Source organism: Humulus lupulus, chromosome 4 (assembly GCF_963169125.1).
Source record: "Humulus lupulus chromosome 4, drHumLupu1.1, whole genome shotgun sequence".
Taxonomy (NCBI): domain Eukaryota; kingdom Viridiplantae; phylum Streptophyta; class Magnoliopsida; order Rosales; family Cannabaceae; genus Humulus; species Humulus lupulus.
Genome location: NC_084796.1, coordinates 114,254,189 through 114,266,061, shown reverse-complemented (window position 1 = coordinate 114,266,061; position 11,873 = coordinate 114,254,189). Strand labels below are relative to the sequence as shown.

At 36.7% G+C, this 11,873-nt stretch overlaps 1 long non-coding RNA gene across 1 annotated transcript; it reads right to left on the bottom strand.

Annotated features, from left to right (window-relative positions):
• Positions 1–2,705: 2,705 nt before the first annotated feature.
• On the bottom strand, positions 2,706–7,025 carry LOC133830734 (uncharacterized). Its single transcript, XR_009892191.1, has 2 exons — positions 3,935–7,025; positions 2,706–3,033 (listed from the first exon to the last, which is right to left on the bottom strand). It is a non-coding gene; the product is annotated as an uncharacterized LOC133830734 (long non-coding RNA).
• Between the last annotated feature and the right edge of the window lie 4,848 nt (positions 7,026–11,873).

Sequence of the window (11,873 nt, the reverse complement as noted above, 5' to 3'; positions counted from 1 at the left end):
TGGCTATTGAGTATGACTTGCATGGCTATGATTGATGCATGTTGGATGTTTAAATGTAAACATTGTTAGCATAATGAATGCTTGGCAATCTTGCCCATTTGCATATGACTATTGTTGAGGCATGCTGGATGATTAAGTGTGATGCATGTAATGCACGAGAAACATGTGATTGGGGCATGCCATGAATGATGAATATGAGATTGGCCAGAGCTTGAGTCTCTGAGTTTGTGCATGATCATGACTATGCTAGAAACTGTATAGTAAGCATGTTGAATGCCCTATTTTTGGATAACTGGCATATGATGTATATGGATAGCATTGCTTACTTGTGTATGGTACTGACTAGCTAGTCAGATCGACAAAAGTGTCAGTATCAGCTGTGAAGCTGTGACTTACTTGTCAGGTTCGGCAGTGATACTGGACACAGGTCAGGTAGCGCTGATTTATTTGTCAGAACGGCCTTAGCGTGAATCACGCAAGCCAACAGAGATTAGATCTAATCGACTACTAGCATTGAATGACTCAAGGAGCATTAATGCCTGACCGACCCTGAGGGTCAATAAACAAAACAGAGCTTGGAGGCTGGTGGCTTACCTAACAGCCATTCTCCCGCTACAAAATAGAGCTTGAAGGCTAGTGGCTTACCTATCAGCCACTCTTCCGCTAGAAAACAGAGCCTGGAGGCTAGTGGCTTACTTATCAGCCACTCTCCCGCTAGAAAAGAGAGCTTGAAGGCTAGTGGCTTATGTAACAGCCACTCTCCCGCTAGAATCATGTGATGTGCACCCATTGGTTTGAAAGCTTTATATTCAGTGTGATTATAATGATAATCATTTGATAATGTTTATGCAAAGTGTTATGTTTTCTTGCTGGGCTTCGGCTCACGGGTGCTATGTGGTGCAGGTAAAGGCAAGAGGAAGCTGGACCACCCTTGAGTTGGAGAGCTTAGGTGATGACGTGTACATATGCAGCTGCTCGACCGCCACGGCCGGGGTTTAAAGTGGAACTAGGGTTGAACCCTGTTTTGCCGCTTAGAAGGGCTTGTAGTAAATATTTTCTGTAATAAACTCTGAAATTTATATTTTCGGGATCCCAATGTATATATTAAACGTTCTAGTGAAACGTTACATCTTAACCAAAATGTTTAATCCCTAAATCGCTAATCACACTTAGTTCACGATTTTGGCCAAACGACTCGATTAGCGAGTTTAGCACTGTTTACAAGGCACACCGTAACGGTCCCAGAAGTTGAGGCGTTACATTAGGATTCTTGGGTGGTTTCTAGCTAGGTCCAGATTTACCCCCACTGAGTTAATCTTTAACTCAAAATGACTAAACTACCCCCTGGGTCACTTAGTCCTTTAGTTTGTTCTAGGGATAAAATAGTCTTTTCCCCGATTCCAGGTAATTCCTTAAGTGTTCCTAACATTTACTAATTAATCATGTCACGTCTAATTAATTTCCAAATATGTATTTGTTACCCAATAAACCCCAAAATATTTTCTAAATTCCCAAAATACCTCCCCCTGCCCGGCTCCCCTGAATCGGGTATTAAACCCCGCTGTAACTATTTCACTAATCTACTCACTAAGACCGTCTCGAGCCATATACTACAAATATATCTACATAATAATGTGGTCTCAACCATATATCACATAAAATCACATTAACATGCCAAAATTACAAATATGCCCTTATAAGCTATAAAGGGCCCACATGCATATCTAATCCTCATAAACATGCATATAATATATTCATATAATCATATTAATCATGCATGCCACATAGTCACGCATTTAACCAATTAAACATATATATATCCAATTATGCCCTCCCGGCACGCTAATCAATGCATTAAAGCCCTATTAGCAATTCTGAGTCATTACAGTAGATGTGCTCCAAACTTATTATAGATTCACATTCTTAAATGATGGCTACCTTGTTTTTTTGAGTGAGATCTTGGACATAGGAGAAGGCTTGGGGACATGAGAGAGAGAGGGAGAAGACAAAATTAGAAAAAGAGAGGTGAAGAGAGTACCCCTTGTTATGTTAGGGGCATTTTAGGAAACAAGGGGAATACTAACATGAAAGGGTGATGTGTACATAGGGTATGGTAGTCTTGATTTTGGACCTATTTAATGCATAAATACCAAAATTTCTCACCCTAAATCATCATTATCATGTTAACTGAACGCATAACTGATGTGACAAGTCATTTTTATATTCCCAAATACTTCTCTTTTATTGCAATACTTAATTAGAATTTCTACATAGCAATAATTTTTAAGAATTTATACTTTTTTTGATCATGTATTTTGTCTTACTATTTGTTTGGATATTATGTTTTGACAAATTACTTTTTGGACCGTGTATTTTTTAAAATAATTCAAATAAACTCCTAAATCTGATTTTGATAAAAATAAAAACTGAATTTAACAACACAATTGTTAGACAGAATGGTTGTCATACCTGGGCCCTAGGTAGTTGCTAGACAACAATTCCATCTGTTTATGTGGGTTAGCAAGGAATTCGCTAAACTTCCTAACCTAGAATCAAAATAAGGAAAGATTTAGGAATGGTGATACTTATAATAATTTATTGTTTAAAATTTTCTATTTTTCTTTAAATATTAAGATTATTCATATACATATATATAATCTTACAATAACTTATAATAAATAGCTAAAATAAAAACAAGGAGAGTATAGGTACTTAAACTTAATCAAACATATAATTGGTTCATAGTAAATCCCCACAGTTATGTGACCACATATTAAGTTGTGATTTAGATATAAGTATGAAATAAAATCATAAAGAGTGTCATCCATGCATCGTTGTCAATAATCTCAAAGGTTGGCATAAATCAACACAGACCAACTGCCTTACAACTCCCAATTCACATTTCAACGTCTCTTACATTAGGAGAAAACGATAACTAAATTCTTAGGCATAAGTCAATACCAAAGTTCTCTTCAAATTTCCAAGTAGCCTCCTAACCTGCTGGTGGCTGTCCTAACTCACTCTAGTAATCTCCTGAAAGGGGGTAAAAATAAAAGAGTCAGCTAAAAGCTCAGCGGGAGTCTTATCTTTTCTTCTTAAATGAACTTTAAAACATGCATGGTTAGTATCTTTATCAAAACTAGTAGTTCGCATAAAACATATTTATCTTTCTCAAATAAACAGCCAAACATGGAATTCGTCAAATAGTTATTACCTTGTGCCCAAATAATAAATTATAAGTAATAGCTAGGCACAGTCCTCGTTACACCAAATTATACAAATGAGGTGTATCAATTTATACCTTGCGCAATGACCCAACTATAAGTCGAAAGAGTGGGACTGATAAACCACTCCTCATAATTATGTATACCCATGACTACGATGGTATCAAGGATACGATGGTATCAAGGAGTATCAAGTTTAGTTAAATATTTTATTTTCTAACCATGCATAATCTTTCAATAAAATGAAAACAAAAAGTCACTATAGATTCATTTTTATAAAGTAAATATATTTTTATGTTTCTAGAAAAAATTTGACAGCATAACAGTTGTATTTTTATCATTTCAACAAAAATTAAAACCTGTAAATAGCTTCACAAAATACCCAGAACAATCTAGAATAATCAAGATTAAATAAAAAGTACGATATCCAATAATTATATAGACAGCTAAGATATGGTTTTATGAACTTTTAAAACTCTTAAAACTACTAAAAATTAAGTATTCAAGAACTCCTACCTATATATGGAATCCTAATATTTCAAATAAATTTTTGACGGTCTTAAAGGTAACGGTGATTTCTCTTGCCCGAATGAATTCTAACACAGCAGCCCAAAAGAGTTTATAAAGTTAGAAATGAATTTAAAATGCCAAAATGACTCCATAACAATATCTAACATCATCTTTTACACTCGAAACTATATAGGACTCACTTTGGGTGTACGAACAACGGTGGTGGTGGCGGTTTTCAGCGAATCACGGTGGTGATGATAATCAAAGCCACCAATGTGAAGCCCCTTGAGTTGATCTACTCAATGGTGAGGTTGGTCGAAGCTAAAGACCACTAGTTTTGGTCGAAGAATAACTCTAAATCCATGGTTTCCAAGGGGTCTCCATCAACTTTTCCAACGAGTTTTATAGTGTCCCTTGAGTGTAAAAGATAGATCTCGTGACAAGGATTACGTTCGTACTATTCTTAGCCAACTGGGTCTTGAAAGGCGTTGGAATATGACCAAAAAAACTGAGCAAAAACAAAGCTTTTCAAGCTTGATTTGGTGAGTTTTCGGCGCTGATTGTGGAGATGAGTGGTGGTTGCCGTGAGGTTTAAAGAAGAAGAAAGAGGAGGAAAGAGATAGATGGAGGTGGGTATCGTGCAAGAGAAGGGAGAGAAAGGTTGAATGCTCTAGATAGCTCTCTTTGCTAAAAGTCCCTCATTCAATTTAAAAGAAATTGCATTTAAGTCCTTTACTTATTTATTTATAATATTTAGGGTATTTAAATTATTCCCTCCTTATGGAATTTCGTCCCAAAATTCAAAGTACTACTTCTAATTGAAAATTAAACAAATGAGGATATTTATAATACATTTTTTACTCTAATTCCCATGTGGCCTTTTCTTCAGTATGATTCTGCCACAACACTTTTACTAGTGGAATTTCTCTGTTTTGCAAGACCTTTATCTCCCTTGGAAGTATTTTAATTGGTTGCTCCTCATAAGTCATGTTCTCCTGAATGGCGACTTCAGTGTATTGAATCACATGTGAGGCGTCTGGAGTATGCTTTCTTAACATCGATACTTGAAAGACGTCATGAACATGACCCAATTGAGGTTGTAAAGCAAGGCGATAGGCAACCTCTCCAATTCTTTCTGTTATCTCAAAGGGTCTGATATACCTAGGAGCCAGTTTTCCTTTCACCCCAAATCTTGTTACCCCCCTCATGGTTCTCACCTTTAGGAACACATAATCACCAACTTTGTATTGAACTTCGCGCCTGTGGAGGTTTACATAACTCTTTTGGCGACTTTGGACCGCTCTAAGCCTTTCTTGAATATCTCTAATTTTCTCGGTGGTATCCTTTATAATCTCTGGCCCAATAGTAACATGTTCATCAAGCCCAGCCCAACACAAGGGTGACCTACATGGTCTCCCGTAAAATGCTTCATAGGAAGGCATACCAATACTAGCTTGATAGTCGTTATAATAAGTAAACTCTACCAAGGGTAAATGCTCTCCCCAGCTACCTCAAAAATCTAATACGCACGAGCGAAGCATGTCTTCTAGAGTCAAAATGGTCCTCTTTGACTGACCGTCTATTTTGGGGTGGTAAGCAGTACTAAAATTTAATTCAGTACCCAAGGCTTTTTGCAAGGCTCTCCAAAATTTTGAAGTAAAGAGAGGATCTTTATCTGAAACAATACTAGTGGGTATCCCATGCAACCACACTATGTTTTCTATGTAAAGCTTGACTAGTCTCGTGACCTTGTAATTCTTTCTTGTGGGGATGAAATGTGTTGTCTTTGTCAAATGATCCATAATCACCCAAATTGCATCATGTTTCTGTGGGGTTAAAGGTAATCCAGTTACAAAATCCATTGTGATTTTATCCCACTTCCATTCTGGAATAGGTAGTGGATGGAGCAATCCAACTGGTCTTTGATGTTCAGTTTTTACTTGTTGGCAAGTCATACACTTTTCAACATAACTTGGTATATCTTACTTCAATCTTGTCCACCAGTACTGTCTTTTCAAATCTTGATACATATTAGTGCTCTCAGGGTGTATAGAAAACTTAGACTTGTGTGTCTTATTTAAGATAGCTTCTCTTAAATCTGGAATATTAGTAACCACTATTTTTCCCTTGTAGTAAAGGAATCCATCAGGTTTCACTTCCCAACCCCCCATTTGTTCACCATTTATCAATCGACTCTTGACAACTTCTAGATTTCTATCTTGTTGCTGACTTAACTTGACATGTTGAAGGAGTGTTGAAGTAGCGACCGTATTATAGAGGAAAATACGATCACCATCCTGATACAAGCACAAATTATAGTTTCCAACTGCTTTTGACCTATTCTAATCTTCCAAGGCCAAACTAGCTAATAACCCATGAGGTTTCTTGCTTAAGGCATCTGCCACTACATTAGCCTTACCAGGATGGTAGTTAAGTGTAAAGTCATAGTCTTCCCTGTATTGAATCCACCTCCTTTGTCTTAAATTTAGATCACGTTGAGTAAAGAGGTACTTTAAAATTTTATGATCAGAATAAATCTAAAATCTAACTCCATAAAGGTAGCAGCTTGACATCTTTAAAGAAAAAACAAATGCGGCAAGCTCAAGATCATGGGTGGGTAATTCTTCTCATGTGGCTTCAACTGTCTTGAAGCGTAGGCGACTACTTTGCCATTCTGCATCAACACACAGCCCAATGTCGTACTTGAGGCATCTGTATAAACCACATAAGTATCCTCACTATTAGGTACTATGAGAACAGGAGCAGAGGTTAACTTTTGTTTTAACTTCATGAAGGCTATCTCACAACTATCATCCTAAGTAAACTTCACATCTTTTCTAGTTAGCTTTGTAAGGGGCATAACAATTTTTGAGAAATTCTCTACAAAACGTCTATAGTACATGGCCAATCCAAGAAAACTTCGAACCTCTATCACATTCCTTGGCCTCTCCCATTGTACCACAATGTCAATCTTGGCGGGATCTACAAAAATCCCATCTTGAGAAATCAAATGACCTAAAAACTTAACCTCAGTCATCCAAAACTCATACTTCTCTCTTTTTGCATAAAGTTGATTCTCCCTTAAGGTTTGCAACACAATCCTTAAGTGTTCAGCATGCTCTTCATAAGTCTTGGAATATACCAGTATACCATCAATGAACACTACAACAAATCGATCCAAATAAGGCTTGAAAGTCTGATTCATAAGATCCATAAAATCTTGAGGGTCATTAGTCAAACCAAATGGCATAACCAGGAACTCAAAATGGCCATAACGTGTCCAAAAAGTTGTTTTCGGTATATCCTCATCCCAAATTTTTAATTGGTGATAGGCAAACCTTAATTCAATCTTAGAAAAGCACATGGATCCCCCCCCCCCCCCCCCCAATTGATCAAATAATTCGTCTATTCTTGGAAGAGGATACTTGTTCTTTATGGTTAGTTGATTCAACTTCTTGTAATCAATGCAAAGCCTTAAATAACCACCAGCTTTCTTAGCAAATAGAACTGGAGCACCCCATGGTGATGTACTGCTCCTAATGAAGCCTTTCTAGATAAGTTCATCCAATTGCTTGCTCAATTTTGTCAACTTTGCAGGGGCCATGCGATAAGGTGCTATAGACATGGTTTGAGCTGTAGGAATCAAGTCAAAACAAAACTTGGTCTCTCGATCTGGCGGCAGTCCTGGTAGTTCCTCTGGGAAAACATCTGGATACTCATTCACAACATATAGATTGGAACACTGAGTTCCATTCTCCTTTTTCCCATCTATAGAAAATAAGTTGCAAAGGATTTATAATCTTTTCTTACCACCATTGAATGCCTTGAGAGATGGATTAGGTTTCAAAACATTTTGATTTTCTGGATAGACAATTTGTCCATTCTTTGTATAAAGGGTTACCTTTCTCGTATAGAAATCAATGGTAGCTTGATACTTGGTCAACCAATTCATACCAAGAATCACATCAAACTTATCCATTTGCATCACAATCAAATCATCTAAAAATCTACAACTGCTTATCCTAATGCTCACATATTTACACACTAACGACACATCATAAGCCTTTCCCAAAGGGGTATTCAAACTCAAAGAAGGTGTAAAACTCTCATGCTCTAAACCCAATACACTAGCAAACAACACAAATATAAAAGAGTGGGTTGCCCCTATATCAAATAAAGCATGAGGCCAATTATGAGAAATAAGAATCATACCCTCAATGGCAACCTGTCCAGCTATATCACAAGCTTCTCCAGTTGTCATAGCATATGTCCGCCCAGTGGCCTCCCATTTTTCTCTGCCTTTTCCTTGTCCAGGGCGATCGCTACTAGCCCCAAAACCCATGTTGTTGTAGTTACGAGATCCTTGATTCCCAGAGACTTGCAAGGTTTGAAAATCTTGATTAAAACTTTGATCATAACCCATTGATGATGGACCATACTGATGTTGATAATGTGGGGTAAACTAAGATGGGGGAGGTGTACAAGTTGGTGACGAACCATAGGATTGATTTGGCCTAGGTAAAGGCGTTGAGGAAACTAAACCAAAGTGGCTCCCAATCGTCCCTCCTCGAGACAAAGGTGACTTCTTAGGATAAGGGAAAGTTTTCTTCATATGTCCAAGTTACCCATTGTAACAATTTCTATAAGGAGCAAAATGTCCTCTATCTGATGAGCCACGGCTGCTACTACTTCCACTATGTGGGGGACTCTGACCATGCCATGATACCAACTGTAATGACTCAACTATTTCTAAGACTTTGGACCATTAGAACTACTAGACATAGCTACTATTTTGGGAAAGATACATAAGAAATAATATAACTTTATTAAATCTCAAAATATTGTATCAAATACATAATAATAGAAAATATGGCATGGGTACCCATTGTTTAAAACATAAAACATAATTTTAAACTAAAGAAAATTGTTTACAAAACTAAATGCGAAAAAACATGATTTAAAAGACTAAAAATAAATAACTTCATCCTCGATCGACACGTAGTCCACACATTCCATTCATCCTCAACACACAAGCCAAGCTACCAAGAATCCTTCCGCCTTCCAGATTCATTTTCCTGCATCACACTAAAAATAAAGGAATGAACCTAATGTCCAGCAAGGAAAACCTACTAAAAACATACATCATATATCATAAGCATAAAACTACATCATACACATAAACTATAAAACATATGACTATAAAAACATATATCATATATCATAAGCATACACTATAAAACATATGGCTATAAAATCATATACCATATAGGACTACAATATTAATGGCCAATATAAACTATTGGGGCCTATTAGCTAAAGAAACATACAAAAATGAACTTAAGATTAGGAATACCTTAGTTGACCTTAGGGATTGGTCTAACTTCAATACCAAAATACACTAAACCTCACTTCCCAAATATTTCATAAAGCTTAAGAATGGCAAAGCTTCTATCCCAACCTAAGTGTTTATCACTCTATGGTAGCACTAGCACCTTGGAGTCTCTTATCACAGCTTGAAGAATAAGAGGAAGGGTTGGGTACTAGGTCCTATTTGTAGAGGTAAGGAATGAAACTAATCCCATATTGATTTGAATAAAAATAATGAAAATATTTTAAAAGAATTGAATTTTCGTCAATTAGAGGCTGAAGACTCGGTCAAAAATGTTCAGAGGCAGGTCTGGGTGGTTAAGGGTATTTTTAAAAAAAACAAAAAGTCAAACTTCCAAAACAACCTACATGGAGCCAATATATCACCCACCCTAGGCGATATATCGCCTCCCCCAGTAATCCCGAGGCTCGTTTGCTCATTTATGCAACATCAACGTGTTTTCCGTATCCTTCGTCAGGCGATATATCGACTCCCAGCTGCGATATATCGACATACGTGAATATTTTAAACACGTAATTGCACCTTTTTCAACATAATTAAGGTTGGATAACTACTTTGACTAAGTCAAACTACGACCCTAACAGTTTCTGGAGAAGACTAAAATATTAATTCCTTAATAATCAGGCTTATTACAAGTGTCATATTCTTATTGGCTTCATCTAAACCTTAGGTTATAATAAATAATACATCTAGGACCAGCAATATTTATCAAACCTTATGTTATAATTAATATTCTTAAACTATAGGTTAAACTTATAAAATTCATAACTGTTGCTATGAGTTTCCAACTAAGTCCTGGTTTGAACCAAAATCCACGGTAACTAACATACTATAACTACTACTAGATATTGCTACTACTACTACTATCTAACTATCTAAGTAAAATGTTGGGACTCTACAAAAACCTACATGATCAATATCTTTATCAAAGCTATTAGTTCACATAAAACATATTTATCTTTCTCAAATAAACAGCCAAAGATGGAATTCGTCAAATAGTCATTACCATGTGCCCAGATAATAAATTATAAGTAATAGCTAGGCACAATCCGTGTAACGTCCCAAATTACCTAATAAGGCTTAGGGTCTTGATTAGGGGGCTAGGATGGCAAATTATTGTAGGGGATAGTTGTAACGTCCCAAATTACCTAATAAGGCTTCAGGGCCTTGATTAAAGGGTAAAGATGGAGAATTATTTGAATATATGTGATTTAATTATGAAATGTGTGTTTATGTGATATGTATGTGTATCATTATATGATTACGTGAGTTGTATTATAATATGACTAGACATGCATGTTTAGGTGTATTGAATATGCATGTGGGCCTATTTCTTATTAGAAGGGTAATTTTTTGTAATTTGGCCCATTGTGGTATATTTGGAATATATGTGCAAATATGTGAATTATGTGTGAGACCACATTATTATGTGGATATATTTGGGTTAATCGGCATGAGGCGATCCTAGGAAGCAAGTTAGTGGTCTAGTCATAACAGGACCAAATACCCGACTCGGGGTGAGTCAATGGGTATTTTGGTTATTTAGTAAATTACAGGGAATTATCAGGTAATGGGAAATTGTTTAGTGATTATTCAAGGATACTGGAAATAACAGGAATTGTGAGACGTTAATTATGATTAATAGTAAAAAGTGACAAAAGACCATTTTGCCCTTGGGGCGTGTGATGAGCAAGTTAGTTGCCAAGGTTATTTTGGACATTTTCTTGCCTAAAGACGGGTTATACTCAACAACCTTAGAACCTAGTAGAACACTTTAAACTTAAACACTCTCATCATGTAACGGCCCAAAATCACTAATATGGCTTAAGGGCCTTGATTAGTGTGTCGGGATGGCATAATTGGTTTATGTGTGAATTTATTGATTTAATACATGGTTATATGACAAGAATTCTTGTATGATTATATGAATGGAAATAAATATATGGAGATATATTTGAGGTTAGGAAGCTTAGGCGGGAATTTTGGGGAATTTTACCATTTTGCCCTCGGGGACGTTTCCAGTACCTCGAGCCTTGGGATTAGCTTAATGACTTAAGGATAGACTCAAGAGGCTTTAGAAAACAGTAGAACAAATTAGACCGATACTTCCCTCTTCCTTTATTTTTTCTCTCTCAAAGGAAAAACACAGAACCTAGAAATTGTAGTTGGAATTCTGAGGATTGAAGCTGGGCTTTAAAGGATCAACTCAAGAGTTAATTGAGGATTCAATTAGGGACTAAGGTAAGGATTGATTCCCACTCTCTGTTGTTGAAATTCTATGATTTTGATTGTGTTCTAAGTGGTTTTTGGGTTTTGGATTTGAAGATTAAATTGAAACTAGAACCTTGGAAGTTAGCCCAGAAATATTTTGGAGGATTGATTATGTAGTTAAGGTAAGCTCGAATTTATGGTTTAATTGCTGAATTTTGGTGTTTCCATGGCTGGTTTTTGTGTTCTTAAGTTAGTAAGTTTCAGAGATTGAAATAGGTTTTTTATGGGTTTCTAGTCTAGATTTCAGCTGGGTTGTGTTGCTGGAATTGTGTGTAAAGTCTTTGGGTAATTGAGTTGTGGAGTTGGGGTAGTTTTGGAGGAGTTTGAGTGAGGTTTGAGAGTCAAAAATGGAGGTTTTTCTGGGCACGAAGGGATGGGCCGTGGCTCTATTCTAGAGCGCTGCGGCCCTACGAAGCAAAGGAGCCAGGGAGGCTTGCCTGAAGTGGAGCACCGCGGCACCACAGGGGCGGTTTCTATTT